Below are 27,427 nucleotides of genomic sequence, written 5' to 3' on the forward strand. Positions count from 1 at the left end.
ATTTGCTAAGATAGGGTGTGCCTCTCCATTTTGCTGTCCTACATCCAGGTTTTTCAGTGCATGTCCACTATCCAGTATAGGTATGACTGTGGTTGCCATGCATTTATAAGATGTACATCTGTGGAAGAAAAAGCACCAAATGTCACATTTGATATGAACAGGCTAACATGAATTATTCATGAATGGGGTGACAGTTTATTCAAACGTGAAATATCTTCCTGGAGATCTCTTGGCGTGGGAAATGTTTTCAAATTGAACAATGGAAACGACTGGGGTTAGGGTGAAGCACTGCCACTTTATACTGGTAGTAAATAAAAGATGCTTTATAAGAGTATTACCCTGGGGGAGCTTCAATGTAACTATGTATTCATTACAAAAGAATACAGAATATTATAATTTCTGCAACACATTATTAACTTGTTCAGAACTTAATTATGTTCCATGCTTTCAGTCTAAATTCAACAATAAACAACAATATAAAAAATATAATTTATGAAAAAAATGTAATATTGATAGTTTAATAACTAGAATTTAATAACTTTAAAACAGTTAATCCATTATTGATGTAGTTTTAGTTTTAAAAGATATATTTTGTAGTGCCCGTGCCCATTATTTCAAGATTGTCAACATAAAACATTAAAAGTGATGTTCACAGGGAGAGACGCAGTACACACAAAAATGAAAAATGGCAAAATTATTTCAATTGTGTTATTGTTTTGGTTTATATGCTTGACATTTTTACATTTAACTTGCAAAACCAGTTAAAACTCTTTCCCCCTTCCAACCGGCTTCATGCAGAACGAGGATTTTATCAAAATGCCCTGCGCTAAAATATATTTTTTATTTTATACTTTTTATTGATTTTAGCAAAACGCAATAAAAAAATTATGTTAAATGTAAAAACTGTCGCCTTTTTATCAAAGTAAAGGCGAACAACAGAAAACCCTTTCCTTTATTACCACATGAGCCGCTGTCTATCGAGGCGCGTAACGTTAGCAGCTTCGCTGTAAAGAAACTAAGTTACCTTCAAAATAAGAGCCTGCTTTTCTTTTAGGAGTATTGTTGTTGTTTTTACTAAAACATGTTTATATACTAAATTATTTTAGTAATGATAAAAAGTCTTTCTTACCTCTCCAGCAGGGATATTTCGCTTGGGTAACGTTACTCCACTCCGTTTCTCAAACAATACGAGTCCAGTCTATGGTCTCTCTGCAGGTTAGGAGGATTTGTGCGGGCGCGCGCATTTGACGACGACGCGCCGACGAACATTGCTCTCTCTCTCAGTATAAAAGCATAGTAGGCTGATGTCACTGGATTGACCGTGATAAAAAAAAAAACACATTAGTATGCAAATATAATAACGGCTTCGGTTAATCCACGGATATTATCGCTGCAATGGACAGGGACAACTGGGGGCAAAGGAGCATCTCGGCACTAAAATGAGATGAAGTTGATTTGTGGTTGCCTCGAATGAGGGGCGGTGTGTTTAGTCGTGGTAAGTCCTACTGATTTTTGCGATTCGGTTCTTTTGGGCATTTTATTTAGAAGAATCGGTTCGAAACGAGTCATTGATTCTTTTAGATGACGACTTAATTATGTAATCATGTGGTCGTTTGATAAAAAAAAAAATCTTCGATTTAAGGATGTTTATATTACGTTCCCAAACCAGTTTGTTTACACGAAACAATACTAAAATTAATTAACATCTCTCAAATATATATATTATTTAAAAGCCCTTGCGATGTGTACTGTGTTTAAGCTAACTGAGACTTGTTATAGCACTTATATATCATTGCTCTTTTTGTTGTTTTTGATTGTTTCCATTGTCCTCATTTGTAAGTCGCTTTGAATAAAAGCATCTGCTAAACGACTAAATGTAAATGTATTAATACAAATCTGTTTAATAAATTCATGTCGATAAAGCTTTAAAACAACCAAGTGAAAGTAAAAATACAAACGACAAAATAATTGTTTATAACATTTCCGCTATTCGGTTAATAAATTAATTTACTTTAGTCCCATCAGTCAAATCCTGGAGCGAACCATTTCATTTCCAACCGATTCATTTAAAAGATCCGATTCAAAAGAACGAACCATTTGCGAATCGAACATACCCAACATACCCAGCGTTTGGAAAGAGGCGGGACAGAGTGAGAGATTGCTATGGAGACTGGTAAACTGTACTGAGCAGGAATAGCAAAACCATCAATATAGTATCAGTAAACATTTAATAGTTTCGTTATGATAGCTAACATTACTACACATGGTAGATTTGATTTGTTCTTTTTTGTACTGTATTGCACTCTGCAACTAGGCCGTTTTGTTGTTGCTAGTATGAAAATCACAGCACATTTGTTTGCCTTAACATGGGTATGTATTTTTGATAAGTGCTCTTAATATTGTGGTGCCTGAATCTGAAACATCTGAATTTCAGTGAAAGATGGCACAAAAATGCAGAGCAAACTGTGTACCTGGACACCTCTAAATCATCAGCTATCCAATGCTCATGTACAGGCACCAACAGTCTAATTTAGTATATGATCTTCTGCTTTGTTCAACATGAGAAGCTACTGTAACATTGCTATAAGTGTCGAATATTTCATGTCAAATGTGAACACTTTTCTTTTTTTTGAAGAGAGAAGAAATTTGCTTGAAAAGTGGGTAAGAAATGCACTTACTTAAAAAAAATGTTATCCCTTCTTCCTCTTTGCCCCAGTTTGAAAAGTGGACAGATAGCCAGCGGAAACAGGTGCTAGAAAACTAGTTCTCCAGATGCTCTGCTAACCAGCTAAAACATCTCAGACAGACTCTGAGCAGCTGAGTCCCTCGACTTCACTAGGGTCCTTCCCAGGGTCACATCACTCTATATATTTTCAATCATTGACCCCTGAAGCCTCTGTAGATGTGCTCAGATATGTGCCATTTGTAAAAATTTCCAAATAAATTAATAAACATTTTTGACATTGTACAGTATGAATATTTTGATGCCATGAATAAAAAAAATGCACACTTAAATGTATTCTGTGTGCACATACACAAACACTGACAACATTATATATGTCTTTACTGTCACTTTTGATCAGTTTAGTGCATCTGTGCTGAATAAAAGGTGTATAGAAGAGGCATTACATAGAGACTGCAGGAGCTGCACATTAGCAGGCCCAAGGTAAGATGTTGCTGAACAGCTGATTTATCTAATCTATTGGATTGGAATAAATATAATCTTTTTGTGGTGCATATTTTCCAGGTGCCTGTGAAAGAAGAGTTTATTATCCCTGAGATGAAAGTAATTGTCAGTTGGGATAGTGGGGTCACTTCCTGTGACTGGTCACAGGGAGTTGAAGTCTGTCCTCTACGGTCTCCATGGGAAGAGAAAAGATGGGAATTGCTTGGTGAAATCAGCCAAAGGTCTTCCACTGTGGAGAGATTCAGACAGGCATCCCACTGACACAATACACTTTAATTACTTGGATAACCTTGACCCAGTTGAGCATGCAAGATAAGCATAAGTGAACTACAATAGTTTCTACAATAATAACACTAAGCAATTCTCCTTAAGCACCTAATCAGCATAATAAAGTGATTCTGAAGGATCATGTGACAACTGGAGTAATGGCTACTTAATAATTCAGCCTTGCATTGCAGGAATAAATTACATTTAAATATATATTCAAATAGAAATAGTTATTTTAAATTATAATAACATTGTATACTGTTTTGAAATAAACGCAGCCCTGGTGAGCATAAAAGACATGACATAACGTTCAAAAACAAACTAAATATAATCAATTATTTAAACTTATGTCCACAGTATTATATTTGAGTTCTGAGTTATTAGAAAATATCACAAAATCTTATGTGACCCACTGATTTGCTGCACTATTTTAGTGCTTTTTATGTGCATATTGAAAGTGTTAGTAGCAAAACTACAGCAGAAAATGTTAAGCTGTCTTTATCTCTGCAGACTGATAAAGAGAAAAAGTGCTACAATAAGACAAGAAAACACTATAAACGCACCATCATGCTCAACATACAAGCTGCGCAAGGCCAAATCTTTGGTAAGCTAATATAATTGTCATGTGACTGTGCTGTTGATTCTCATACAAATCAGCAACAGCAGCATGCAAAGAATTCTCCAGAGAGGACAAAACCAAGAGACATCATGCATACTGATCAGACTACATGTGGGATATCATGGAAATGTGCAGCACAGAGGAAAAAGAGGGCACTGTGTTGCTGGGGGAAGAAAACAGACATATTTATTTAAAAAACAATTGTTAGTAATATAAGAGAAATTTTCCCAGATGTTCTTATCCTTGGATCTTAGTGCAGCTGGAAAGCAAAAACCAAAACAGGCCACAATGGGCAGCACAGAGCTTTGAAGCACTTCCGGCTAACAAGGACTCCATAAAGAGACATTCCCAGACCTCCCAATGGAATGCAGGGATACGTCCTGGTCCTGTAAGGCATCCAGTGCCCAGACTGAGTAAGGAGGGGCTCCTTGCATCCCATACAAGCACACCAAGTAAACCCATGTACATTCAATATCAATCTTAAATAGGATTTTGTGCTTTTATATTAAACTAACCTGACCAAGAATGTAAAATACTCTCTGTTAATACGTGCCATAAAACATTTTATCACAATTCAATATTATTAACACATTATTAATACAGAGTAACACAAATTGGTGTAATAAACATTTTCTGTTTTAGCTGCGTCTCTTTTCGAAGGAGAACATATGAAGAACCCTATGGAAGAACCTAAAGAAGCTTGGCAGATAAGGCCATCTACTGGATAATGTTGTGATAGCTACATGGACGACATGAAGTAATTCATACAGAGTTAATTTATTATCATGTCTTTAAATTAAAATTGTCAAAACTTTATGTTGAAAGACAAACCACAATACATGCATGTTTTTATATGATTCTTTTTTTCTTGTTCGAGTACTTCAAATGGAGAAGGGTCTGTGTTATTGTCCACTAGATGTCCCTGTCTGCTCAGAATGTGTGAGTGATCAAATGGTTGAAATGTTTTTATTTTTTTATTTTATTTTATTATTATTATTACCTTCTTGCTTTCTCTGTATTCTCATATATAACCTGTGTATGAGTTTTAAACTGATTGATGCCTCTACCAAGGAAAATAAAGCAGAACAAAAATGTTAAATAATTATAGAATAATTAACTCATATTAAAATATATGAAACTGATAAAACTGTACTCATATGGCTTAATTTGCATAAAATTACTTCATGGTTATTTGTATATAAACTTTCTTTTAAACTCGTATCGGCCAACACTTTTAGATAAAGCCTTCCACAGCAATGTACATAATTAAACTCTCGTTCATTAACTGGCCAGACAAAAAGGACCATTATTTATTTATTTTCTACTATTGTGTTAAAAAATGTTTTGTCTGATTAACCATTCTCTGTTGTGGTAAAAATATCTTTTTTAAAGTATAAAAATCCTGCATGTGCATGATCGCTATTGAAACATGACTTTTATTATGAAGACGAGCCTCCGAGTTGGCCATTTTGAATCGGAGCGCCTGTTGCTGTTGTCACGCGGCTCTCTGTGGCTGTAATATCCAGTACACTCCGTTGACTGACTTCAGCTGAAGTAGGAAAGTGAAGGTGGAGCTCTCCGGGGGTAGAGTCGGTAGGGTTGACAGAAGTGAAATCCCTGGAAAAAGCTATTTGCCGAAATCATTGGTAAGCATAACCTGACTATATAAACGGCGTCTAGATTATCTAAAATACTGGGGAAAGCTTTAATTCGTTCACGAGCTTGTAGTCTCTGTTCAAAATAAGAGCACAAGCCAAAAGAGTGCGTTTCGCTCGCGTTCAGGCTCTCTGTCAAACGTCTCGATGTTCCCAGAGCCGCAGGAAGTGTGACTTCACTTCAGTTCACTGTAGAGAAAGTGAGTCTTAAGCCTTGTTTCAGTAAAACTTTGTTTTGTTTCGATTTTACTAAAACAAGAATATGTATAATTTAAACCGTAGGGAAAAAAATTATCGAAGAAAAATACATTAACGTTAGTCCTCAGTGATTTATTGGGTGTCTGTTTCTGCCAAAACGGATAGTATGAAAATGATTTAAAGAACGTTATAAACGTCATAGGTTTATTGTGTATCTATACTAAGTTTGTGTACTTTTCAATCTGCTTGGTTTATGAGCTTGCTGGTATTTTACAGTGAAGCCCACCCGCTGGTGGGTCGTTGGCAGTCTCGTGAGAGCAGCGGGCTTTAAAGTTAACTGCCAACGGTTTATCTGCTCTGTTTATTCACAAGCACGTTTGCATCTGATTTTACATCTCAAAGGCTTTCAAGTGGAAATTATTATCTCTAATTCATGTGTGTTCTTGTCAAGGATATAGACTTCTAACACAGTTTAATCCAAGTGCAGTTGATTTAAATGATCAGTAACTAATAATATCATTCTACAAGAAAGTAATTAACGTTGCTTTGGGTCACTTTGAACTATGTGAGTCTGCTAAATGGATGATTATTTCACTTAAGGTGACTGTTTTGAACGGATGTTTTTGCATAGTTTCCATTTTCTACATTTAAATGTCTAAAATGCTAGCATTCCAGTCATCCACTAGATGTAAGGTTAGGTCTATACAATTGCATTTCTCAGGATAAATGTACTTTCAAAGTGCTAAACTGGCAAAGAGAAACTCCAGGTTGTTATTGTCAACCTCAGGCCACAAAAGCTGTGCCTTTACTGATGCTCAGGAGACTGGGAAACTTAAATCCCACTCATTAGATGCTGTACAGGGACGGATGGAGTGCCGGTTAGGAGGACACCCCAATGGTTTAAAGCGTTTCTCTAAATTGTCGAGATACTTCTCTTCCAGTTTCCTCAGTGCTTCAGTTTTTGTGCTTCTCTGGACAGCCGGAGGGTTTCTAGATTTATGATTGTTTTCCCAGATCAGTTGTGAAATGCTGCCTGCTGCCAGACGGATGGCGACAGCTGCAGTGCTCTGCATGCTGGTTGAGCCTCTGGGTATTATTTGCATGATATCTTTTGAAATGACAAGGATCTTATTTCAGGGTAGTTTGCCGAGTCTTCTATCCTGACCATTTTCATTGTGGTTAGAAAAGCACAGAGGCACCTGGAGATTGCTAATGGCATAGTTTTTGTGGGCAAGTACTTCCTTTTACAGGAATATTACGCTTGCAAGACTGCATGAAATTCCTTTAAGTTTTTCTCTGATTATAAACTTTTGGCCTAAGCCTTTTTGTCCTTGGATTGATCAGTGTGCTCTGCATCTGAACAGAACAATATTTAAGGCCTAATTTAATCTGCATTTCATTGCACATGTGCTGCATTCGTTCTCAAGCTCATCCGTGCTGAGTAGCTAATTGATTGGTCTGAGTCATTTGCTTTTTAAGGCTTTGATAGGCATCTAATGTCATGCCAAGTATGGTGGCAGAGCATGCGAAAGATCGCGAAAGGGAGCGCAAATGGTTGTAGTGAATGTGCAGCATTTTGGCAGTGTGTAAATACATTGTGTGTCGTCCAAAAGACCTCCGCTGCTTCATCCAGCTGGCACCACGGCATGTGTAAAATCGCTTGTTAATCCACAGAGTTCATTTGTCTGTTCAATATAGTGCATGTGTAGCAGCAAAACAGGATGCACTTTTAGTTGTTTTTGCTGTCCAAGGTTTTCTACATTTAATTGGATTTGTCTACTCATGATTTGTCAAGCTTTCAAAGCTGATTACATTATTCAGCAGTATACTCTTATGATTACAACATGAAAAAATTCAGGATGCACTGCATCGTATTGGTTATAGGAAGAGATTTTGTAATTTAATGTATTGGTTGATAATTTCCTAATAGCTCATTTTGTCTATTTTTACAGTTAGATTACATTTACTGCTCACTGAAAAACTTCACTTAAATCTTTAAAATCACTAATAATTAAATAACATTTAAATATAATCATTTAAAAAATCTATATTTTATATAGTGATCATTTATTTGAATTAATGTTATTTCCAGTTCTCCACTGGATTTATTTAGTTTGTATTTAAAAGTTCGCTGAATGACTGTGTGGTTGAGTTATAAGAGATATAGTCTTGTTGCATTTTTGCATGAGACCACCTGATATATACTTTTATATAATCTGACTTATTGTTTTTGTACAAGTGTATCTGTTTGTTCAAGTGTGGATTTGTTGGCTTGAAACAGATGACGTCTAAGACTCATAATATGCTTACTAACTGAGCTTTAATAACCCCTCACATATTTATGTGTGTTCATCAGCAAATTGCAGCTGAGAGATTTATCTAATAAAAAAAAAAAGAAAAAAGAAAATGTATTTTCATGGTTATTAGGGGTGTCACGGTTCGGTTCAATACGATACAGTGATGGTACTGTTTTGTCAATTCAGCCTGTTGACGCTGAATTGCATCAAATTCAAAGTAAAATAAAATGAAAGTAAAATGCAACACAGGCATTAAGCTATTTAAAAGCTAACAAAAGCTAGGAAAATAGAGAAAGCTCTGATGAACTGCCTCACTGACACAATCCTACTGGAGTAGTGTGGTTTTTTTGGGGGGGAATGGGAGAGGCAAAACATCACGTTGCCTGTTACATCTTTTGGGCTGCCTTGTTGAGCACCGTGACAATGAGAACATTATATTTCACAAACTGTAAGCTCTTTTATTTTCCAAATGTAATCGGATTAGTCCAACGAACCTTTCGGATTCTAATACGTACCAAACCGAAAGCCTCTTACCAAACGCTTCATTACGAATCTGTGTATCGTTAATAGTGGTTGACTGATGTTGGTTTTTTGACAGATGATATCTTGAAAGCAAGATTATTTTTATATAATTATTTTAATTAATATTTAAGAAAATTTTTATAATTTGAAAATTGATTAAAAAATAAATGTGTAAAATAAACGTACTTATACTTTAAATGACAAAGTATTTTCCCCTCAAATTAATAAATATTTTTTATAAAATATTAAAAAGTAAACACTGTAACCAACAGGACGCTCTGTAATCTGGGAAGTTTGTGTACTTTGAGTTTTGGGAATCATATTTTTTTTTTTTCAAATAAAGCCAAGGTAACACTTATTTTATATATAGCACATAGTGAAAATGACATCTATATGATATTGGGCAAAAGCATGAAGCGCAGCATAATTTGAAATCATAAGTTTAAAGAGCACCTATTATGGCATTTAAAATGTTCCAAATATTGTTTTAGAAGTCCCCAACAAAAGTTTTGCATGTATGCAATGACAAAAAAGACTTTAGTTTTCTTATAATATGCATTTATTTTTTTACCTGTTTTGACAGCGATTCTCAAATGATTAGTTTAGTGATTCACTTTTCAAAACCTCGCCTTTACGTGACGTTAGCGAGTGTAGCCCAGAGTTCATATTGCAAAAGCACAATCAGTCTTTGTTTGCATTAACTCGATTCATAAACATAAAGTTTTTACCCCCCAAAAAAATGCAGTAACGTTACTACGAGGTATGACTCTATTCTTAAAGAAAACTCCGAAAACAACGACAAACAATTCACATATCTCAATACAATTGTCATTGAAGACATAGAAGCTAAATGGTGCTTACACAACAAACCAAACAATTATACTTACAGGTTGTGATACGGAGGAGGAAGAAGATGCAAATACACTTGGAACTGAACCTTCCTTCAATATCAGCCGGCTCGCGAATCCAAGTTTGATGGCATTTAAGTTGGTTAAGCAATTGTCTTCAAAATGGCGTGAACAAAGCACAAGGCTCGGACTATACTTCTGTGGTACAGTTGTATATATGAATTGTAGCCACTTAGTCTTCAAATGCTCATCCTTGGGCAGATGAAAAAAGTTTGCTTTTGAATCGCACTTCAGAACACAGCGTCTCGTCGCCATGATGTTTTCTAGTTTTCACTGGCATCTTGGAGCACAATAAATGGGCGTATTGTATTCAAATAACTTGACAAGTTGACGTCATTTAGTCAGAGAAAAAGCTTCGGTCTTCTAACGATTCATAAAAATTACTCAGATTCGACTCTTCCTTTTGAAAGACAATAACTTTATATGCGGTGAACTGTCATATTTCAAACTTTGCAGGATGTTTTTGTTCACTTAGATCTATGTTACACACTACATGAAAGGTAAATTTCAAAATTCCATGATAGGTGCCCTTTAAAGTAAGTTGATCGCGGCTCTCCAATGAAGCTGAACTCTCCTCCTATCCACATTTAATTCACACAGATCGACCGTCATGCAGAGAGCACGCAATCATGCGGGTTACAAATGCACACTTCACAAGATCTCACAGCTGGATTTGACTAAGTTTGCATGATATTTTAAATTAAATGTTCATTAGTCATTCAAAGATTTGTTTATGTAGCTCAGTTGGTAGAGCATCAAGCGCAAGGTTGGGGATTCGATTCCCCGGGAACACATGATTGGTAAAAATTGATAGCCAGAATGCACTGTAAGTCGCTTTGGATAAAAGCGCCTGCTAAATGCATAAATTTAATTTAAATTTAATTTGCTAAATGCTAACGGAAAACGAGAAAGTATTATAATGTTTGCTTTTCTATTACTAATAATATAAAAGCAGTCGTTATAATAATTTTTTGTTTAAAAAATGTAATTCTTTTGTTTAACAGTTCTATCTAATTATTAGACCGATTTCTGTCCACATTAGACAGAACTGTTATCGACGACAGTGAACAGGGAGAATTTTTACACTATGTGTGCAGGCATGGATGTTCTCTGCGCCATCAAAATAAAAGTCTGCGTTGAATGCATCGGCCAAACAGAAAAACTTATCAGCCAATGCCAATATTAAAAAAAATGCCAAATATCGGCCGATATCTCGTGTAACCACTAATTGTAACACCCCTAATGTTTATTATTCGGTATGCATGAGGCATTGATATTGACAAGAAGTAGAAGTAAATTGGTAGCCTTGGTCTGAACTTTGACGTCTTTAAATGTACTATATTGTGCAACACCGGTGTGATGTTTTCTGTTGTTCACTTTCGACAAGCGTTCTGCTAGTTTTACACTTTTATTTCCTCCCTGTGTCTGAGAGTTGTCTGTGCTGAGGTTAATCACAGGGGAAGTAGCTTATTTGAAATGCAATGATTGCAGAAACCAGTAGTAATATTTTTATTTAATATACTGAGTAGGATGTTTTTTAAAAGCTTGTAGCTGTACTGTTGTGCCTGAGAACACAAGTGTGGTTTTGCTAGCGGCAGGCGATCACGTAGTGATAACTCATTGTCGAGCTGCATACTGTGAGTTGGAGTGTTGCCAGACCTGACTCCTTAGCTGGCATTTGAACTTGACTGTAACCTTGGCCGTCTGAGTTGTCTGGCTTTTCTCAGTGATGCTACTTTTTCATTCAATTGAGAAGCTTCTGGAATTTAGATTTATGGTGTTTTTGTCTATGGTAACAGTCTGTGAAAGTACTGTGAGTGAAATTCTTTCTCTCCCTAGCTTTTTCTGTCTTTAATTTGGACTCGCTTGTAGGGCTGCATGATTAATCGAATGCGATTGTCATGCTCATCTTGTAAAGTCAGTTCTGTGTTCTCCATCACCTGCTTTCAGATGGAGCAGCATTTACTACACAGAGCAGCAATTCTCTGACAAGCTACGCAAAAAAAAAAAAAAAAAAATCACAGGTGTTATAATCGTACGATTATGAAATTGAAAGAAATGTTCATAATAATGACAGCTTTTTGCGTAGGTTCTCAGTGAACTATGGCTCAGTGTTTTAAATACTGAAAGCACATGACAATATCACATTTAATAGCACTTTTTACTCCAGACTCTCTTCATAATGTCAACCGAGTGTTTGAATCAATCCTTCTGTGAGATGATGTGGCTTCTTACACAGAATAAGGCATGCCACCTTAGGGTTGGGCCAGTAGACAATGCCATTGTGACCCCCCCCCCCCCCCCCCCAATACCCCGATATATTGACCGATAAAAATGTAAAGCACTGTTCTTTTCATTTGTATCTTTGGTCTATTATATTTATCTATGCTTGCTATTAGTTTATTTTCTATTCTGATTTACTGACTTACAAAATCACCCCAATCATTTTCTTCTGTCTAATCGATTTCAATTTAATTTCGATTTACCGTGCAGCCCTAATCACTTGTTGAAATGTATGTAAGCTGGTCCTTGATTCAGTTAGTTTGTTGCTATCCATTTATCTGGACAGGAAGTTTAGCCAAATACCAAATGCTTTTTTTCTGTGACGCCAAGAAACAATGAATTTGTTCAAGAAGACTCAATGACCCAGATATTTTTTTTTTCTGATAGTCACATGAATCCAAAATAGATACAAAACTAATAGCAGGTTTAACCCTTTTTATTTTTTGCAACAAATGCTAGTGAACTAGAGTGAATAATTTAGTGTTTTCTTATTGTACATACCATAGAATCATGACAATCACATATGAGCCCATAATGTGCTCAAAAGCTTTGTGAGTGTGTCACAAACCTACAGCCTTTCTTTGCAATATGGGCTGCACGATTTGGGATTAAAATCAAACTGCTTTTTTCCTTATTAAAATGTTGATTTAAATGGGTTAGGGCTTTGTTTTGTGAAGTTTTTGATTACAACAATATAACTATAAAATAACAACCGATTTTAAAAATGTTTGTTCTTATTACTAAGTAAAAGTATTACTATTGTTATATTTTACTGTAAAGTTAAAAAAAAAATCAAATGTTTAAGAAAAATTTTATAAATAAATAAGTCTTAATGTTCATTTTGAAATGTTAAACCATTTTATTTTGGTTGACAACAGCTGGTGTTTGAGTGCTTTTCATTAATTATACCCAAATTATCAAAATCCAAACAGTGTTGATTTTGTGTGGCATTTTACTGTGAACTAAGAAGCTCTAAGACCAAAAACACAGCATCATGAGCTGCTTGAGTGTAAAAGAACATAGTGCCACACTTAAATCTGAAACACGATATTCTTATATTTCTTTAATTAAATCATATCCTCTGCAATTTGATAATTGTACTGTGTTTTTTAATCATGCATTCCTGTTTGTAAGACTACAATTTGTAATTTACGCTCGAAGGGCAGTGAAGACCCTCTCTCCCCATGTACTCTGCGACATGGATCTTTGTATTTTAGATCCTTTGAGATGCTGAGATCATTGAACAGAAGTGCTATTCAGACCATAAGCCGGCTGTAAGAAGAATTGTACGCCTCTGAGGCCTACACACTTTATGACTACGGAGCTACGGAGACGGTCTCTGAATACCAAACCCCCATCGGTTTACTCACTGAGGCTTTTTTGTGTTTTTCACACTTTCTTTCCTTTGCCGAAAAATCCAAAATGCCAAGAACGTTGGCTAGATGAAGTTTTTCCTACTTAAGTGAAGAGAAGTCATTATCTGAATGATCTAAATTTCTTCAGACACTATAAACATTCATACTGTTAGGAGTAGGACCAGAGGTTCATCTGTGGTGTTTGAATGGGATGCGTTGTTTTGGAAGTGTTGCTCCACCCCTCATGACCCTATTGAGCACAGTGTTACGGCAGAGGAAGCAAGGAGGCTATTGTGGCAGTGTTTATGTCGTCCTGCCTCTTGCCACATTGCCCGCCCACAAATGTAGGGGCAAAAATCAACCAGCCTCCTTCAAGCCTCAGTCACATTTCCTGCAGCCCGAGGGAGGCAAAGTTCTTTTAACCCAATTTTAGGTTTGCTGTCCTCCACAATCAAAACAGAGAGGTCTTTAAAATGGATGAAGCCATGAGGTCTCGCCCTGTGGTGTCTCTGTTATGTTGTATAGGGTGGAGCAGCCCTTGTGCCTTTTAACCTTTTATGCTCTTTACAAGTCTCTTGGTTGAAGAAATCAAAGCCTTTTATTATGACCGGCCCTTTAGTCTGTTGATGCCGAATATCACATCTGATGCTGTGTGTTCATTAAAGAAGCAGGTTTGAGTGCTGCTCGCTGACCTTTCTGCACTAGGCTGGTACTAAATATTTTATTGTGCTTTAGACCACCCGGTGTAGTTAGCTTTAGAATCAAGTTGTGTCTACAAACACAAATTCTACAACAGTTATGGAGAGGATTTGTTGAAAAGGAGCATTTAAAAATGTGATACAGTTTAAGTTACATTATGTGTAATTATATACTGTTTAATTTAGGAGACGAGGACGTGTAGGTGTCCTGACAAAAAAATATGAGGGTGTAGTGTAATTATCTAAAATAGACATGGCTGGCAAAGTTGAAGACACAGCATCCATGAGAGTGAGTAACATAAAGCCCTATAAAATCTATTCATTTTTTACCCCAAAATTCTTTTACATTTTATTTTTTGGGGGGTTAATGGTTTATTTAAATTGTAATAATCAAAAAGCAAGTCAAAACTTGAACAATTTAGTAATTCTTTTAGAATTTCTACATTACATTGGGGCACTGTAAGTTTACAACTAATTTATTATCAAAATGGCGGAATTGGTAACCAAATGAAGGCATAAAATATTAAAAATTTTAATGCACCCTTTAAAATCTAATCAAATGAAAATGTAATGATTCCTTTTATTTTTTTGTCACACAAATGTTGTACATTTGTTAAAATATGGAAGAAAAATTTTGAAATATTCCTTGAGTAAAGTTTTAATAACTTTTAACAAGGAGTTATTTTTCAATGTTAAGTGTACAGCCCTACTTTTAATTTAAAGAATTATTTACTTGTAAGCATAATGCGTTTTAATCCAGAAATTGTGCAAGCAAGTAATACATTGAGATGGGGAGTATTTTGCTGATTCACTGTGTAACTGTTACAGTATCTGATATTTTTCTTTGGCTATGTTTAGATGCCCTATTGTAAGCACTGTGATTTTTTTTTTCTCCATTATCAATGCTATCTCAGCAACAGCAGAATGGATTGAAACCACTAGTAATGAGTTACTTACAGCAAATGGACTTGTTGTGGAGACAGGCAGGAAATGGCTGTTTTTACTAGGCTGTTATTGGTTGGGCTAGACTTTCTGTGTGGTGTTCTGTCACTGTGTTTTCTGCACTGCTTCGGTGTTTGTCAAAGACTGCATTCAGCATCAAAGCTCATGAACTCCCACACATTGTACAGTGAGGTCACATTTCTTCTTCTCTCTGTGGATATTATCACAGAGCAAACTCTTTCTCACTCTTTTTCTCACTACACAGGTGTGTGTGTGTGTGTGTGTGTGTGTGTGTGTGTGTGTGTGTGTGTGAAACTGACACATTGCTTACAGTAAGTAACACATTATTTCGACTCAGGATCAGTTTTATGTCTTAATGCACCAACTCTATCATAAATCAGCATCGTGTTGCTGTTTGGTATCTGTTTCTACTAATAAAATAAAACAAAGAAGAGCAACTTGTTTTAATTTCCACAAAAAATGGTACAAATGTAAAATGTGATTTCTGGTCTATCTAACGAATGTTGGTGTGTATACATGTAACACCAAACCACTAAACCTTGCATCAGCATTTTGGTTTGTTGAAAAGATTAGCATTATAATGTTAATTAGGGGTGAGCATGACAAAAATATCACAGCACAAATCATTTTGTATAAAGGTGTCTGTTTTAACTAAAAAATTTTAAACGTTAATTTATCTATAATGCAATGCTAGTTAACTAGCCTTTATCACTGCTTAGAATACTATGAAATATTGCATGCCTTATTCTGTGCAAGAAGCTACATCATCTCACAGAAGGATTTATTTCAAACACTCGGTGGATGTTATGAAGTGAGTTTGGAGTAAAAACATATGAAATGTGGTATTTTCACATATTTTCAGATGGAGCAGCATTTGCTACACAGAAGCTACACAAACAGCTGTCATTATCTTGAATGATTTCTTCGATTTCATAGTTGTATGATTATATTGTCTGCAAATTATTATATATATTTTTATGTCTCTGTGTAGTAAATTCTACTCCATCTAAAAGTTTGTATTTACTGATTACAGAACTGGCTTTACTGAAAAGATGTGCATGACAATCACATTTGATTAATCATGCAGCCCCCTAACTGAAGACATTGTATTTTCCCATCTCCATTTGTCTTCCATGGTGGTGTTGAAGTTTTCCACTTCGTTGACTCTTCATGCATCTTAACCTCTGGATGAACTGTGGGGAGTGGCTTTTAAGAGCTTCTTGAATGGCTGATGTGTTGCCTTTATGTCTGGGTTAAAACACACTTTGCCATGGCTCTAATGATGTGCAGAATAGATATCTGAAATTGATACCCAAAAGACACATTTTCCTGCTTTTAATATAGTCGTGCATGATGATAATTCTGAGCAGCTTTGCATTTTTCCATTTATCTAAAATCAAGTGAACCATATCCCCAAATATATAGAAGTAAATTAAACTTGCCTCATGATTACAAGCAGATCTTTTAAGGCCGATGGTGATGTCATCATCTAAAAGGCATGTCACTGCCTGGAGGTGCTACAATTTCATGATGTTGACATTGTTTTTGGGAAGGATCACCATCTGTTTCACCACAATTGCTTCTGACTGTGCTGCTAAACTGAAGTGGAAGCAGCCACAATTTGTCAATAGTCCTCCTGTTATGTTCTTGCACTGGTATGATTGCTGTGACACCATTAAACTAATCACACTTGTATACTTGTAGTTTGACTGCTATGTGTGCCACCCAAGTGAGAATGGGAACCGGGAGTTGTTCGCTTGAATATTTCATGCTGTCGGTCATTTGGCCTGGGTCGTTTGAAGAGCCCATCTGCCTCTCGCAGTCAGACAGTTTTGTCCTGGAGGTTAGCAGCTGGTCAGAGTCTAATGCTTTTACTAAATGGGCTCAGCTCCTCCTCAGACTACTTCATATTGAGTCATTTGGAGTTTGTTTAAGACAAAATATGATTAAAACTGAACTGTCATATTTTTTAAAGGTATTTTGAAACTGTGTGCTTTCCTTATACATCTCTAGTGTCTGTACTGCATTTGAAAAGATGAACCAGTGTTACTTAGCATCATTTATAAGCATTTGTTCATATTTTGAAGCTTTGAAACCGTAACACTGGGGTAAACATAGTTTGATGCTTGATATTATTGTCTGGTGTTGAGTGAGTCATCACTAATTTTGACCTACTTTCCTGAAGATTTTAGATATCTGCACAGCCTATATCTGCTGAATGAGATTATTGTACTACATAGAAATCCTTAAAGATAATAGACGTAAATGAAAAACCAAAACTGTAGCTTTGATTTCGTAAAGCCTGGTCTTTAAACTCCTTTGCCTGTGTACATGAGGAAACTTTTGCCTTTTAAAAACTGATGCCAAGCATGTGATGTAATTTTATGATGTACCTATCCAAAAATGTGATCTAGTTTTGATCATCTTAAAACCTTTCATGCTAGGTTCAGCCAAAAATGACGTGACTTCTCTGCAGACTTCGCTCCCTCCTTGATTCTAGGTCAGGACATAGTGTTCATCATCCATTCTGCCGTTGCCTCAGAGGAAAGCTGTTACTCAAATGTGCTTCACTGTGCAATAACCCTCGAGTCGTCATGCAGATTGTTGTCATCCTGGCAGATGCATGCATGCATGGAGGTATTATACAGCCCAGCTTTTTGAAAAATGATTATCTCGGTTTCTTACTTCAGTTACCACAATCTTTGGATTTTTGCATGTTGCAGAGATTCTTATATTTCAATAACGGAGCGGAAATATTCCATTTAAACACAGATAATCTGACACTCTGCCTGCTTCATCCTTTCAGTTTAATCTCGAATGATAACTGCTATTCAGCATAGAGCAGCTTGTGTTATTGGGGTCACTGGAAAATTCCACTGCGATTTCTGAAAAACATGTTTATTCTCTGGGAATTCTCTTTTCCTGATTCCAATACCTGGACCTGCTGAGAGGGAAATACCGCAGATAAAATATCCTCATGCTATTTTGGCCCAGGTCATCACACGCTAAAGAAGATCCTAGCAAGATACTTCAGCTGATTCGAAAGCGCTGAAGAATTGATCTAGCATGCTGTTTTTCATTCAGAAATTCCACTGGTTTTGCACAGCGTGGAGAAGACCGCCATACAGTGATGACTTCTTTAGTGAGGGAAAGGTGCCGAGACGGAAGAGGGAAGGGAAGACCACTCATCCGGCTCATGCGTCGAGCAGCCGTATGCCCATATAAGGGCTTGTGACTCCATGGCAGAGTCCCTGTGGGGTCTGTTCATGCCCTTTCCTCAGGTTTGAGGGGGGGAAGGGGGGTTTGAGCACTATGCACACTGACAGATGGGATTCGAGCCAGAGGGAGGCAGTTTTTTTTTCTCTCTCTCTCTCTCTGTGAGAAGGTCTGTCTTTATTAACACTGTTGCGCTGCGTGAGGGCAGAAGAGGCCGATGTATTAATTGGGATCGCTGATCTTAATCTTCAGAAGGAAATCTAGAAGGAAACAGCGTCTGGAGAAAGGGTGAGCGTGAGTATCACTGTGTGCTGAAAAAGGGGTAAAGCTCTCTAGGAAAAAAAAAAAAAAAGGTCAACACATGTTGATATCAGCTCATCTTTTGTCAGCGCAGCTCAATAGAGAGCTGCTTTGTGGAAGACTTTTATCATGAAGACAGCTTCCTTTTTCCTTGACAAATGGATTGTTAATTTGTCAGTTTAAGGGTGTTTCACAACTTGTGTGACAAGTTTTTTGCTTTCGTCATGATCATTCTTTGCATGTATGCCTAATGTTTGTTGTTTGAATGTTTTTCCTTTTCCGTATGGTTGAAGACGTAAGCACTGTTCTATGATGTGTTAAAAGACTCATTTTAATTAACCGACGAAGGCTATACTATGTAGGAAAGTGCTGTAGAAACCATAGCTATGTGTTGCTGTCATGTGCACGTGAGCTTCTTTAGAGAAAGTGTCTCTGCTGCTTTCTGCCCTCTAGAGTGTTTTTGGGTTGCCATTAGTTGCATTTAGCTGGAATGTCTCTAGATATTTAATACCCCAGTTAACATGAAACAGCTGTGAAGTGCATTTTAAATCTGATAGTGAGGCATCCATGATGAAATGCAGTAAATAGAATGATTACTATGTCATTGTTTATATGTGTATAATCATTAGTAATTACTGTGTGTATATATATGGGGTAAAATAGTAACAAAGACAAACAAAATATTATTCAAAACCTAAATAGCTCACATTGCAGTTTTTGTTGAAGTGACTGACATGTTTCCACAACAAAAACTGATACAGTCTTACTCGTTACATTGTTATTAGGTTTTTTTTTTTTTTTTAACCAATTATTCACAAAATTGGTTACTTAAAAGGTAGTTAAGTATAGCCAGTTGTTGTCGTCATATGTATTTGTATTAAAAAATGACTGGGATAAATAATGTAAGCAAGATATAATATATATAAATATAATATTATGTATAAAAGGTAAACATTTAAAAAAAAAAATTCTTATTTTATGATCTACTTTTATAATTATACTTGTAAAATGCACATTAAGAAAACAAAAATAATAATATAAAAAAAATATATATTTATTTAATGCATACATGCAATGCAAACATTTTTGTTTTGTTATTCTGTTCACATATTAAACCGTATGAAATTTTATATATATATTTCAGTGTTTAATGTTATCAGAATTATAAAAAAAAAACATTAACCAATCACAATATGGAGATAATATATGCATGTGTTATGCCCTGTATGTATTTAGAGTATGTTTATAGAGTAGTTTTGAGAGCATAACTGTAGTATTTATTTCTGATGTGCTACATAACGTTGCAAAAGAAGTGGTGCAGCAATACCAGTATAAACACCTTTATAATGAGAATAATCTTTGGCGCAGCTCATTTGCAGTGAAACAAACCGTTAGCATTTTTAATTACTGTTTGCATTTTATGCCAATTGATTGGTTTGATTTTTCTTGACTGATTTGCTGCTCTGTTTTCTATTTTTCAGAATCAAGGACAAGTGGATGATCTAAAAGGAAGCATACGTTCTCCTCCAGAAAAGGTAACCTGTCGATTTAAAGATACGTCACTCTTTTCAATTAGGCTTGTTTGCAGTGTCAGCATAGGTTCAATTACTCTGCTCTTCTCGCCACAGTATGTAGCATTTCCTTCTTGTGTAAGCAAATGAGCTTAGAAACAGCCAGACGCTATTACAATAAACACAGCTGCTGTAAACTCTGAATGAGAGCTGTGGTGTTCAGCCTCCACAAAGCAGGAAGTGTTGTAGTGTAGGCCGGTGCCTCCCGTAACATGAGGATTCGATAAACACAAACACGGTCACTGTGGGGACCTCATTAGGAAGTGAATAAACCAGTAATTTGTGTGAAGTTGTAAATATTGCGGCTGTGTGCAAGACCTGAGCAAGAACAATCTCGGTTTTAGCCCAGCCGAGATGCAAAAGTTCATTTACTGCTCTGTTTATGAGCTGCTCAGCAGGCAGAGGCTAACAGAGCTCTTTTCAGCCAGGGATAAAGTGGATTATTGTTTGGCTCGCATGGCCTCTAATTGCAGCGTACATGGTTTAATTGCGGAGCACAGAAGCTTTTGATTTTATCCAATTCCAGTAGCCATGGGGGTCTTAATGGTAATGTATGTACAGTTCGTCCAGTTCAGGGCTGAACTTAAAGGGATAGTTCAACCAAAAATAAAAATTTGCTCAATATTTATTCCAGACTTCTATACATTCCTTTGTTTTGCCGAATATAACTTTTTGAAAAATGATGTCCATACAATGGATATCAATGGGCTCCACCATAAAACATGCAGCTAGTACTAATATCATTATTAAAATGAGTCTGTTTGGTCCTACTCTGGTTTCTTTAAACAGGAAGTTGTTTTGTGTGACACTCCCTCACTAACTCTCTTGGTTACTCAGGTTTAAAACATCCACTCGTGCCCCTTATCACACTACACCTTTTTTTTTAATACTAGCTCTCTAAAGCATGTAAGAGCACTTGTGAAGGGTTTGTCAAGAAGCAAGGTTTTCAACACACTGCCAAGTTTTCTCCAGCATTTTTAACCATAAAGTCACCCCATTACCAATACAGGTCAAGGCCTGTGTGCGCACGTGTTTTGAGATGCATTTGTAATAGGTTTTTTATATGTAGTATGTGGGCAGTGTGCTGGATTTGTGCTTGTCGTGCTGTGATGATTCACTCTGTATAATGAATAGAGACACAGACACACAGCTCACACAGACACAGCTTAGAAATGGGCTGTCGAATGTTCTGTGCCCGCTTTGTTTCACAGCCACCAGAGTGACAGTTTCTCATGCTTTTGCAAGTGCAGTTGTTCCGAGGGTTGGAACACTTTATGTTTGACAGGAAACTCGTTTGAATCGCCTGCACTCATTTGTGGCGGTTTACCACATACAGCAGAAACGGTATTGTCTTCACATCCTCTTGCACATAAGAGCATCTGGAGGAATAAAACTGACTTGTGGATGTTACCTTGAGGTCGCTGTTTTTATTCTATTTGAATTTCTTTTTTTTTTAATAGATGACTTATTAAATGTGCTATACACTCAACCACCAGTTAAGCGAATATATTCTAGCTGAATGTCATGAATGTGCCTGAATTCTTACCACTTCTGCTGTTAAAGGCTAATGCCCGATGATGATAATGCTATTATTATAGTGTGCACTTGCTCCCTCTGCTGGAGCAGTGAAGAGTCACATGCACTGCTTGCATTTTAAAGCTGCAGTAGGTACCTTTTGTAAAAATATATTTTTTTACATATTTTTTAAACCTGTCATTATGTCCTGACAGTAGAATATGAGACAGATAATCTGAAAAAATCAAGCTCCTCCCAGTGGTCCTATTGCCATTTGCAGAAAATACATCGCAGAGCTGCGGTCCGTAACTTTGTTTGTGTTCAAAATGTAGAAAAATGTATATAATAAGCGAGTACACCATGAATCCATTTTCCAAACCGTGTTTTTAGCTTGTCCTGAATCACTAGGGTGCACCTATAATAAGTGTTTATATTCGGACTATTTTAGATTGCTTCGGGGGTACCGCGGCGGAGTAACCCAGTACCTTTGTGATTCTTCATAGACATAAACAGAGAGAAGTAGTTCCGGCTACGATGTTCTTCCGCAAGACGCAAGCAGTTCTGTTTATTAACCACTAGAGCGTCAAAAGTTACGGCTGCAGCTTTAAAGTCACTATGAAATCAAAATGTGAAAATTTTTGTGTAGAATATGCAGTTTATTATTAATTATATATGGATGCACATGATTATTTTTAACAAAATAAAATAATCACTCCTCTTTAGCCTATCTGCCACACAAGGTTGCATCAATTAACCAACAGAGGTGGGCATATTTACATGCACACATTTATATACACTAACTACCAAAAATGTGTTTATTAACAACCTGTTTTACCAGTTTACATGCAAATCAGTAGCCCAGTTGCATGAGATGAGAACATATATATATTTTTTTTAATTCAATTTCTTGGGTCAAGAATGAGTGGGAGCTTGCAATATATTTCCTCCTCCCCAAAACATTTGCTGTGATTAGACTTCTTCTCATATATTACACACGTTTACATGCTAGACAAAATCGGGGGTTAATGGACAAAAATCTAGCTGTTGATCAGTTTATGCTTAAGCTGTTTATGAATTTACACCAGAAAAGGCATTGTCGGCATATTAAAAATAATAATAGGTTTAATCAGTTTAAGAATGTGCATTTAAATGCACTCTAATCCAACAATTCAATCTGTTTCTGATACATTACTATGATAGTGGGCAGTCATAACTTTAATGATTATTTGGCATAGCCGGTTGGTAAAAATAAACATATCAGTAACTCTAATCATTAAAAGTGTTTTAAAACAGCTGTTATAAGCATATTTGAAGTATCGTATCAACGTATCAGAACATTTCAGCTATTTTAAATGTATTCTCTGGCTGTGAATACATATGAGAAGGGCCCAGTAAAACTGACCTACAAAGAAGTAAACCAGTATCTCTTATTGGCTACGTGTTTACCTGTTTATCAGAGTAGTTCAACTACCAGCATTTTCTTTTTATCTGCTTGTTATGTGCTTATTTAGGTTGCTTAGATTCTCTAGAACATCAATGTTTAACAAGTAGTACATTACATTTCTAATTGCAGCTCTCATCATTTTTGTTAATCATGATGAAGTCACTGTTTTATTGCTGCTTTTGGTTTTCTTAGTTTTATTTCATGCAATTGTTTTTTTTTGTATCATTATATCTTGATTAGGTTTCGCTGGAATGGGTAATCTTCTAAAAGTCCTTACAAGGGAAATAGAGAAACTATCCACATTTTTTCCTGGACTTTGAAAGTAAGTTTTGAGAAGAGGTGGAGTCTGGGGTTGGCGAGACTCTGTAAGCAGCTGTTTATTCCCCAGCAGTGGCAGGAGGAGCTGGACTGACCGTCTCAAAGCTCTTATATGACAGTTTTCCCTCGTTGCCTTCCTCGTGGTGAAAGTTTCTGCTGTCCAGAGCTGACGCCTTGACTTAAGTGTGTCCTGGGAGTTAACTAGAAAAAAAGTTCTGATTTAAAGTAAAAGGGAAAATCAAAAACCGTTCATATCCAGTTTGGAATGATTTCCGTGTTCACCCTGAAAAGCTGAGGGAATTCTGTTTTGTAGGAGCATGAGACTTTGCAGAATCACTTTTTAACGCTCCGTGTGACATCCTGTGATTTTTATTGTCTTTGACGTTCAACACCTTTCTCTTTTCTCTTTGTCTTTCTACCCTTTTCCTCTCTTTCTCTTCCTGCTTTTCTGTTTCAGAAACCACATGGGGAATCTGTTAAAAGTGCTCACTTGCACAGAGCTTGATCAGGGGCCAAACTTTTTCCTTGACTTTGAAAGTGAGCAGAGCTTTTGCCTGGCCTGGTGTCTGTCACTTTTTCCGCTTACTAACATTTTGCAAGTACCATTGTCAGAATTGTCCTTGCAAATCTACCCGTCACAACGCAACAGCAAAACAGAGTTTCACAATGCTTTTGCATATGCAAATGATTTGTGCAAATCAGTTTGATCCACAAGTAGTGGATTGCAAATACAAAGTTATTTAAAATATTTTCTTAAAAAAATTAAAAAATCTGATTTGTTGTTGGCAAATGTGCATGACTTGCCGATCAGGATTTGTGACTAACCATACATCCAATATGGCTATGTATGTCTATGTACTGTAGCATGATACTTTCTCTGAAAATGATCTCCTTACTCTTTGCTGCTTCTGCTTGTTCTGTGATATTTTTCTAACTCTGTTTGTCTCATTCTGAAATCTCAGCTCTTTCAATCCTCTGTATACCTCTGTATGCTTATTCTGTAAACTTTGAAAATCCCGTGTGACCTTATACACAAAACCTGTTATATTACACTAAATATTGGATTTTGTTTTTGTTGTAGAAACTTTAAAGAGAGCTTTACCCAAAATGTTCAACATTTCCTGAGTATTTGTTTCTTTTTTGATTGCATTCAACTTTACTTTTGAAATGAGCATCTCTATGAAATGTTGAAATATCGGGGAACCTCCTTTTAAAGAAAGAACCTCCTTTTTTTTTATATGAAAATATCACCTACTTTATTTGTTTTGATTTATACATTTCTCTAAAAAAATATTTGGGTGCTTAAGCATCAATTTAATGTATGAATGTCATCATATTACATTACATTAGATAACAAAATATCAAATCAAGTGGCATTTATTTTTGAAGAAAAATTACAGAAGAAGTAAATGTGGTTTTAAACTCAAAAGCTGTTGATGTGTTGATCAAAGTTGACGTGTTTGGCCACTTTCTGATTGGGTGGTGAATGAGAATCACTAAATGAATAATGACTTCATTCATGGACTTTACTTCACTACGAAAAATTGTGTTGTCGGAAAAAAGGCTGTAATTTGGAAAAATGGAAGTGAAGGTCTGAGCTCTGTTCTCTGGTTTACAGTTGAGACTTGGTTTGATATTATGTCTAATGCTGTGAAATGCATTGCATGTAATAACTAGTGCTTGGCTGTGTGTAATGTAGTTTATTTGTGTCAGATGCACAACCGACAGACTGTGAGAGAGAGGTGTGGAACCAGGTGAATGCTGTTCTCCAGGAGTCCGAGAGCATCCTGTCCGGCCTGCAAGCCTACAAGGGGGCGGGCCAGGAAATACGAGATGTACGTCTGATTAATAGTTCTGCTTTGGCTTTGTGGGTCAATCAGTTGTGTATATAATGGCATTTTGTGGAGTATATTTCTCATGCTAGATTAATAAATCATGTGACTTGTTTGACATTTTAGGCAATACAGAATCCTAATGACATGCTCCTTCAGGAGAGGGCATGGAACTCTGTGTGTCCCCTTGTCATCCGCCTAAAGAAGTTCTATGCTTTTTCATTGAAACTTGGTACACTATTCATATAGAATTACCTATATCCACATATTTTCTTTTTAATCAGAAAGAAATGTAATGTAAGCTCTGCATCTGATCTGCTTTCTTCCTCTCTTCCTTGTAGAGGAAGCACTGCAGAGTCTTTTGGAGTCTCTGACGTGTCCTCCATACACTCCCACTCAGCACCTGGAGAGAGAGCAGGCCCTCGCTAAACAGTTTGCTGAAATCCTGCATTTCACGCTCCGCTTTGATGAGCTGAAGGTGCCAGCTGCTTCATTACTTTTTGTCACGCACCAATTTTCATTTTAGGGGAATTAAAAAAAATATGAGGAATGTATTGATTATCACTGTGTTTTTTAATTTTTTTTAAACATTTATTTAGATGAGGATTCCAGCTATCCAGAATGACTTCAGCTACTACAGAAGAACAATCAGTCGAAACCGATTAAACAACATGAATGTAAGTGCAGGAACCTGAGATAAAAGAATATTGTACACACTGCAGTGTTCTTTTCAACATTTATATACATGTGTGTGTGTGTGTGTGTTTCTCTCTCAAGCTTGATATTGAAAATGAGGTCAATAATGAAATGGCAAATAGAATGTCTCTGTTCTATGCTGAAGCCACCCCTATGCTGAAGACCCTGAGTACAGCAACGACAAACTTTGTGACCGAGGTACTGCTTGCTTCTACAGTCGTAATTTTAGCACTTTAATTCCCCTCAGAAGTACTACTGGCAAAAATTTGCCTTTTTTTTTTTTTTTTTCGTTAATGATCAGAAGTCCCAAACTTTTGAATGCTAGTGTATGATAATCAATAGGCTACATGCATTGTCATTTTTGAGTGATTTATTCCTTTAATTCCTTCTCTGTAGAATAAGACATTACCTCTTGAGAACACCACAGACTGCCTGAGCACTATGGCAAGTGTATGCAAGGTCATGCTAGAGACACCGTAAGTACTCGCGCCGTTTCCTATCACTGCTTTAATCAATATATCACTTCATATATGTCTTAACATATGACTTTTAAAGAATCATGGTAAATCTATTCTGAAATGTTGTAGTTTGATTTTTCAAATGCTCAAATATTTTAATGGCTAGACATTGCAATTTGGGCATTCTTGTGTACAAAAATAACTTGTTGATAACATCAGTCTGTCCGCTGAAGGAAACCACTGGTGTGAGTCTTTGCATAATAATGGTTTCCTATGGGACTTCCTCATGAGAGCTAAACTAACCGAAATTTCAGAATGGTTTTGACTTTCTGGCAACATTTGTACACTAATTGTTTATACAGTCAAGTTATCTTTTTTAAGTGTATCATTGTGTCATTATGCTCAATCTTTTACCTCTGCTTACAGGGAGTACACAAGTCGATTCAACAGTGAAGACACACTTCTGTTTTGTATGAGGGTGATGGTGGGGGTTATTATCCTCTACGATCATGTGCATCCAAACGGTGCCTTCAACAAATCCTCAAAAATCGATGTAAGGCTACATTTCTCATATTTTCTCAATCAACCAAAACTTTTTTGAACAAGTTTAAAATAGCTTTTATTTCCATAATGTAATATACACACTTTCTCTAGATGAAAGGATGCATTAAAGTCTTAAAAGATCAGCCTGCAGATAATGTTGAAGGTCTCCTTAATGCCCTCAAGTAAGCTTTCTTTTCTGTTCTTAAAAAAAAAGATGCAACAGCTAGTTGATGAGTGTTATAAATCATAGAATCTTTTTTTTTTTCTCCAAAGGTTCACCACAAAACACCTGAATGATGAGTCCACTCCAAAAAATATCAGAACAATGCTACAGTAATGGTTTTAAGTGAAGCGGGTCAATGTTCTGACCTCAGAAGATGTATATGTTTACATTTATTTAAGGACTTGATGTTAATACTTGGGTGCATTTACATAATCATTCCCTCCAAGTTACTGCAAAGGAAAGAAAGCAAACCTTTATTCTAAACAAATTGCCTATACTGTTGACAGAAGCACAAATTAATAAAAACCAAGCAGCCTTATGAAAATTCATGAAAAAAAAAAGCAGTTTTGCTTTCACAT

The 27,427-nt window shown here is 36.3% G+C and overlaps 2 pseudogenes; both read left to right on the forward strand.

Moving 5' to 3' along the window:
* The first annotated feature begins 2,366 nt into the window (after positions 1–2,366).
* Positions 2,367–5,016, forward strand: LOC113074094 (uncharacterized; annotated as a pseudogene).
* Positions 5,017–5,548: 532 nt separating this feature from the next.
* Positions 5,549–27,427, forward strand: LOC113074093 (protein FAM49A-like; annotated as a pseudogene).

Source organism: Carassius auratus, unplaced genomic scaffold, assembly GCF_003368295.1.
Source record: "Carassius auratus strain Wakin unplaced genomic scaffold, ASM336829v1 scaf_tig00013634, whole genome shotgun sequence".
In the NCBI taxonomy this organism is placed as follows: Eukaryota; Metazoa; Chordata; class Actinopteri; order Cypriniformes; family Cyprinidae; genus Carassius; species Carassius auratus.